Source organism: Palaemon carinicauda, chromosome 9 (assembly GCF_036898095.1).
Source record: "Palaemon carinicauda isolate YSFRI2023 chromosome 9, ASM3689809v2, whole genome shotgun sequence".
Classification (NCBI taxonomy): Eukaryota; Metazoa; Arthropoda; class Malacostraca; order Decapoda; family Palaemonidae; genus Palaemon; species Palaemon carinicauda.
This window is the reverse complement of record NC_090733.1, coordinates 121,288,564-121,296,063: the sequence shown is the minus strand read 5'-3', so window position 1 is coordinate 121,296,063 and position 7,500 is coordinate 121,288,564. Positions and strand designations below refer to the sequence as shown.

Genomic DNA, 7,500 nt, shown 5'->3' with positions numbered 1-7,500 from the left:
TTTTCTATACCTGTATTGTCAGTCTATATTGTACTGGGAACATTGATGCTGAACCAACGACAATTGATTTTCTATACCTGGATTGTCAGTCTATATTGTACTGGGAACATTGATGCTGAACCAACGACAATTGATTTTCTATACCTGGATTGTAAGTCTATATTGTACTGGGAACATTGATGCTGAACCAACGACAATTAATTTTCTATACCTGTATTGTCAGTCTATATTATACTGGGAACATTGATATTGAACCTCGACAATTAATTTTCTATACCAGGATTGTCAGTCTATGTTGTACCGGGAACACTGATACTGAACCAACGACAATTTATTTTCTATACCTGAATTGTCAGTCGATATTGTACCGGGAACATTGATGCTGAACAAACGACAATTAATTTTCTATACATGGATTGTCAGTCTATGTTGTACCGGGAACACTGATGCTGAACAAACCACAATTAATTTTCTATACCTGGATTGTCAGTCTATATTGTGCTGGGAACATTGATGCTGAACAAACGACAATTAATTTCCTATACCTGTATTGTCAGTCTATATTGTACTGGGAACATTGATGCTGAACAAACGACAATTGATTTTCTATACCTGGATTGTCAGTCTATATTGTGCTGGGAACATTGATGCTGAACAAACGACAATTGATTTTCTATACCTGGATTGTCAGTCTATATTGTACTGGTAACATTGATGCTGAACAAACGACAATTGATTTTCTATACCTGGATTGTCAGTCTATATTGTACTGGGAACATTGATGCTGAACAAACGACAATTGATTTTCTATACCTGGATTGTCAGTCTATATTGTGCTGGGAACATTGATGCTGAACAAACGACAATTGATTTTCTATACCTGGATTGTCAGTCTATATTTTACTGGGAACATTGATGCTGAACAAACGACAATTAATTTTCTATACCTGGATTGTCAGTCTATATTGTACCGGGAACATTGATGCTGAACAAACGACAATTGATTTTCTATACCTGGATTGTCAGTCTATATTTTACTGGGAACATTGATGCTGAACAAACGACAATTAATTTTCTATACCTGGATTGTCAGTCTATATTGTGCTGGGAACATTGATGCTGAACAAACGACAATTAATTTCCTATACCTGTATTGTCAGTCTATATTGTACTGGGAACATTGATGCTGAACAAACGACAATTGATTTTCTATACCTGGATTGTCAGTCTATATTTTACTGGGAACATTGATGCTGAACAAACGACAATTAATTTTCTATACCTGGATTGTCAGTCTATATTGTACCGGGAACATTGATGCTGAACAAACGACAATTGATTTTCTATACCTGGATTGTCAGTCTATATTGTACTGGGAACATTGATGCTGAACAAACGACAATTAATTTTCTATACCTGGATTGTCAGTCTATATTGTACTGGGAACATTGATGCTGAACAAACGACAATTAATTTTCTATAACTGGATTGTCAGTCTATATTGTACCGGGAACATTGATGCTGAACAAACGACAATTAATTTTCTATACCTGGATTGTCAGTCTATATTGTACCGGGAACATTGATGCTGAACAAACGACAATTGATTTTCTATACCTGGATTGTATGTCTATATTGTACTGGGAACATTGATGCTGAACAAACGACAATTAATTTTCTATACCTGGATTGTCAGTCTGTATTGTACCGGGAACATTGATGCTGAACCAACGACAATTGATTTTCTATACCTGGATTGTCAGTCTATATCATACTGGGAACATTGATATTGAACCAACGACAATTAATTTTCTATACCTGGATTGTCAGTCTATATTGTACCGATAACATTGATGCTGAACAAACGACAATTAATTTTCTATACATGGATTGTCAGTCTATATTATACTGGGAACATTGATATTGAACCAATGACAATTTTCTATTCCCGGATTGTCAGTCTGTATGGTACCGGGAACATTGATGCTGAACAAACGACAATTAATTTTCTATATCTGGATTGTCAGAGTTTTGGTTCAAATGTCCGAAGAGGAAAATGTACATTTAAAAGGACATTAAACATTCAATGTAGAAAGGCTATGAACTTGAAAACAAGTGTCATATATGATTCATAATCAAATATAGAGTAAATATTACAAATATTAGGATAGATTCTTACCTAAATCAGAGAGAGAGAGAGAGAGAGAGAGAGAGAGAGAGAGAGAGAGAGATTTAAAAGGACACAAAATCTTCAATGTAGAAAGGCTATAAACTTGGAAACAATGTAATTTATGATTCAGAATCAAATATAGAGTAAATATACTAACAGATTCTTAATTCTTAATTAAATCCGAGAGAGAGAGAGAGAGAGAGAGAGAGAGAGAGAGAGAGAGAGAGAATTTAAAAGGAAACAAAACTTTCAATGTAGAAAGGCTATACACTTGAAAACAAGTGTCATTTATGATTCATAATCAAATGAAGGGTAAATATTATAAATATTAAAATTGAAACTTAACTAAATCCGGGAAAGAGAGAGAGAGAGAGAGAAAGAGAGAGAGAGAGAGAGAGAGAGAGAGAGAGAGAGAGAGAGAATCTAAATGGGCACAAAACCTTCAATGTAGAAAGATTATACGCTTGAAGACAAGTATCATTTATGATTCATAATCAAGTAGAGTGAATATTTTACTGTGATAGATTCTTAATTAAATTTGAGAGAGAGAGAGAGAGAGAGAGAGAGAGAGAGAGAGAGAGATTGTTACATTTTCAACGACATTCGTATTAATTAAAAATGAACCTCTTCACATTTCAATGATTAATGCTCCTGTTTCATCTTGCATGAGGAAGAGATGGACGCCACTACCAAGGGGACGTAATGAGTTTTACAATCGCTCAACCGAGTAACGGAAGGGGAAATTAATCCCGTTAAAGCAACAATGCTAAGTCATACTTGTACTGTAGTTGGTGTAAGAACTGGTTGTTCGACTCGTTTCTAATGAGCAAGAAGTATGAATGTATGTATGTATGTATGTATGTATGCCTGCCTCTCTCTCTCTCTCTCTCTCTCTCTCTCTCTCTCTCTCTATATATATATATATATATATATAATATATATATATATATATATATATATTTCATTCTGGGTAGCATGAACTCGTACTATAACAGATCGAGATTAAAAAGGCAAGTAGTGACAAATGGATGAGACAAATAAGCCCAGCTGTGAGTAAATATAACGATCTTAACTGCAAAATGCTTTCGAGATTTGATCCAGCAAGGAAAGGAACCGTAATTTGTCGCAGTGACAACAACCAAAAGAGCTGAACACCGAAGCCTAGAGTGGCATACAGCGATGGTCCCTGGCATGATCCTAAAACAATACTAGTATTCAAGATCAGATATGAAAATATGTATAAGAAAGGGAAAGGAGGCAAAGCCTATCGGAGCCCCATCAAACCTAGGTAATTTGGGGATATAGTTTGGTAAGATAGACCTTATACCTGTTTCTGACGGAATTCCTAAGCGATAAAAACCTTGTAGTAAACAAGGATTATCTGATGTCTGGTAGAGCTTGACCATTCATCCGTAATACAGGAACTATAAGCAATCAATTTTTGGGGATAAATCAGTCATTCTTACTTTAAGTAGGCTTGGACTCAAATGTTTAAATATGTATCAATAAATAAGTATAATAATAATAATAATAACAATAATAATAAGAAGAAAAAGAAGAAAAGAGAGAGAGAGAGAGAGAGAGAGAGAGAGAGAGAGAGAGAGAGTCTAATTTCTAAAACCTACCCACTTACTCATTTCAACTAGCCATTACCTTGAAGACAAGCGTACATGGTTATTCTAACATCACCTTCAGCCCTAAACCCTTTAAGATCTATTTCCTCGAAACATAACAACGGATACTACTTACCTAAACACTTGCATAGCATCAACAAACAACCTTCCTAGTCATCTTTGCCTCTTCACTTTTCGCTGTAATCAATCACCTCACAAATACTAGCTAAAGATACACACCATTGCTTAAATATTTACAAGAACCGTCCACTCGAGACAACGCAACATAAATCTATGTACACTAACAGTACATACATAATGTGATGAATATATTTAGCCTTTAAAGCAGATGTTCAACATTTTCAAATAGTCTACTTCTAACAGTACATACATAATGTGATGAATATATTTTGCCTTTAAAGCAGATGTTCAACATTTTCAAATAGTCTACTTCTAACAGCACATACATAATGTGATGAATCTATTTTGCCTTTAAAGCAGATGTTCAACATTTTCAAATAGTCTACTTCTAACAGCACATACATAATGTGATGATATATTTGCCTTTAAAGCAGATGTTCAACATTTTCAAATAGTCTACTTCTAACAGTACATACATAATGTGATGAATATATTTAGCCTTTAAAGCAGATGTTCAAAATGTTCAAATAGCTTACTTCAAAACGTTAAATGATATTGCAATATCTAGTTAAATAAAAGCATCGTAACAGTCAGTATAGACTGAACAATTAGAAATAATTTGTTTATAAAGGTTATTCGAAAATACTAACAATAATTACAACTCATATCTTTCTAGTATAAACAATGATTTCGGATATTTTATTTCGAGTATATATATGATTTTGGATTTTTATTTCTAGTATAGACAATGATTTTGGATTTTTTATTTCTAGTATATGTATGATTTAGGATTTTTATTTCTAGTATAAACAAGGATTCAGAATTTTCATATTTAGTATAAACAATGGTTTTGGATTTTTATTTCTAGTATAAACAATGATTTTGGATTTTTTATCTCTAGTATATATATGATTTTGAATTTATATTTCTAGTATAAACAATGATTTTGAATTTTCATTTTTAGTATAAACAATGGTTTTGGATTTTTATTTCTAGTATGAACAATAATTTTAGATTTTTATTTCTAGCATGATGATTCAGGACTTTTACAAATAAAGCACCAAACTACTCGGATAAATCAAGATTATTAATAACCCCGGAGCGACACCGCACTACTCAAAAAATCCCAAAGGTATAAGGCCTACTGAATAAAATACACTGCTGAAGGTTACAAAACCTAGTCATCTCCCCTATATGATAAAGAGCAAATGTCTGGCTAGTTTTATTTATATATATATATATATATATATATATATATATATATATATATATACATATATATATATGTATATATGTGTATATATATATATATATATATATATACATATACATATATATATATATATATATATATATATATATATATATATATATACACATATATATATGTATATATATATGTATGTATATATATATATATATATATATATATATATATATATATATATATACATATATATATATATATACATATATATATATATGTATATATATATATATATATATATATATATATATATATATATATATATATATATATATATATCCGGTAACGCACAGCTCTACCTGTCCTTCGGGTAGGGGGGAGAGGGGTGAATGCGCATGTGCGCACATCTAAATATTTAGCCGTTATTTTTGCTGGGTCACGTACACTAGTTCCGAATATACAGGGAAAGCAGATGATAGTTATGTTAAAGGGGAAAAAATAGACTAGCTGCAATGTTCGAGAAAGAAGAATATTGAAAATAACTACTTGAAAAGTAAGACTATTATTATTATTATTATTATTATTATTATTATTATTATTATTATTATTACTTTCTAAGCTACAACCCTAGTAGGAGGAGTAGGATGCTATAAGCCCAGGGTCTCCAATAGGAAATAGCCCAGTGAGGAAAGGAAACAAGGAAAAATAAATTATTCTAAGAAGAGTAACAACATTAGAATAAATATCTCCTATATAAACTATAAAAACTTTAACAAAATATATCAAAAGGAGTAAAATAGAGATAAGGATATAATTTTGTAGCCATCACCGATTTCTTCATCCGAGATGATTGTGAGTTTATAACAATTGGATCTGTACTTAATCCACCCACAACTTCCATTAATAATCAGTATTTTGCAGTTAAATGCTGCATTAAGAAATTTGGGCAATTGCTCATAATTAAGAAATTTCCTGAAATTAAATACAGTATTTCTTCCCGTTACTTAGGGCTAATCACACTTGATAATATTCAAGTAACATTACATCAGATAACCAGAAAATGTAGACATCGTATGACTACTTGTCATATTAGAACATTTAGCTCAATTAAGCTTCAGTTGATTAGCTTGTAATGGTACACGCGCTAACAACCGTCCTAGAGCTACGTTAGAGCAGAATCACTTTAAGTGCTTCAGTGCAACAAAGCAGATTTAAGAGAATTCTGTATCAGAAACAACATTACAAGCAAGTTGAATGATGCAGGAGCTGCTAGATTTTATAAGTGATTTTGCCAAACTTAACCGTACCATTGTAGGGCCTTACTCCAACTGTTATTAGAAACAACTTACCCTATACCATAAACACCTGTGAAGAAAGGAAATCACTTAAAGAAAAAGTCAACAGTGACCCCGGAGTGACTCGAACACCCAGCCTTCTGATCTGGAGTCAGACGCGCTACCATTGCGCCACGAGGCCCCGTACCAGTGCCAATATACCAAAACTTCATCATTCACGCCTGGCCGTCTTGGCACGGAAGCCTCAGAGGCACAGTGACCACTACTGCTTCTCGCTCAACATACCTCTGAAATGTACTGTCGTCATAAATGCAAGTCATCTGGGAGTTTTTGTTACGTAACTGCCCCTCGTCTAATTGTATAAGGACAGAGCAAGATAAGAGATTAGTATCACTACACGAAAATTACAAGAAGATATCGGATATGTACTATAGGGTGTATTTGTGGTACGAGTTTTGAAGCAACCGGTCGCATGCCATGACCCTCTTCCAATATTGATTTATCTCCGCCGCCGAGATGCAAAGATCTCACCTAGGCTACTCTAATTCAATACTCTGGACCTTGCGCCCAAGGAGTACAGGAAATTAATCGATGGAAAAACGTTCAGCATTTGCAAAAAAAAAAAAAAAAAAAAAAAAAAAAAAATTAAAACACTTTGACATTACACAAGGTAATAAGCAACTTTCGACGATACTAGCGCCGCTTACCAAACAGCAATAAAAACAAAAAAAACTAATTATGATCATAGGTTTCGGAAAAAATCTTCAGAAAAAAAGGAACTAACTTTACAAAGTTCAACAAGACAATACATCTTAAAACATGATTTCCTCATTCTTAAATGTTAAAATGAAACAGATTTCATTATAATTTTACATATACTCGGATTCAATTATAAAAGATATAAACCTTATTTACTCTGATAAAGAGATCATATAGCAGGACCCGAACAACTACTTGTAGTGTACAAATTCCATATATAAATAAAACTCGAAGACTCGTACTGTGTATGCCTTTATCAATTGAGAAATCCAAACAAACTAAATACTTTGAGAGAAAGTTTTTAATTTCTTCTTT

The 7,500-nt window shown here is 32.7% G+C and overlaps 1 long non-coding RNA gene and 1 other non-coding gene across 2 annotated transcripts in view; both read right to left on the bottom strand.

The window, feature by feature from the left end:
- LOC137646861 (uncharacterized) overlaps positions 1–7,500 on the bottom strand; it is a 483,899-nt gene that overhangs the window by 123,500 nt on the left and 352,899 nt on the right. The window lies entirely within an intron of this gene.
- TRNAW-CCA (transfer RNA tryptophan (anticodon CCA)) lies at positions 6,536–6,607 on the bottom strand. Its single transcript has one exon. It is a non-coding gene; the product is annotated as a tRNA-Trp (tRNA).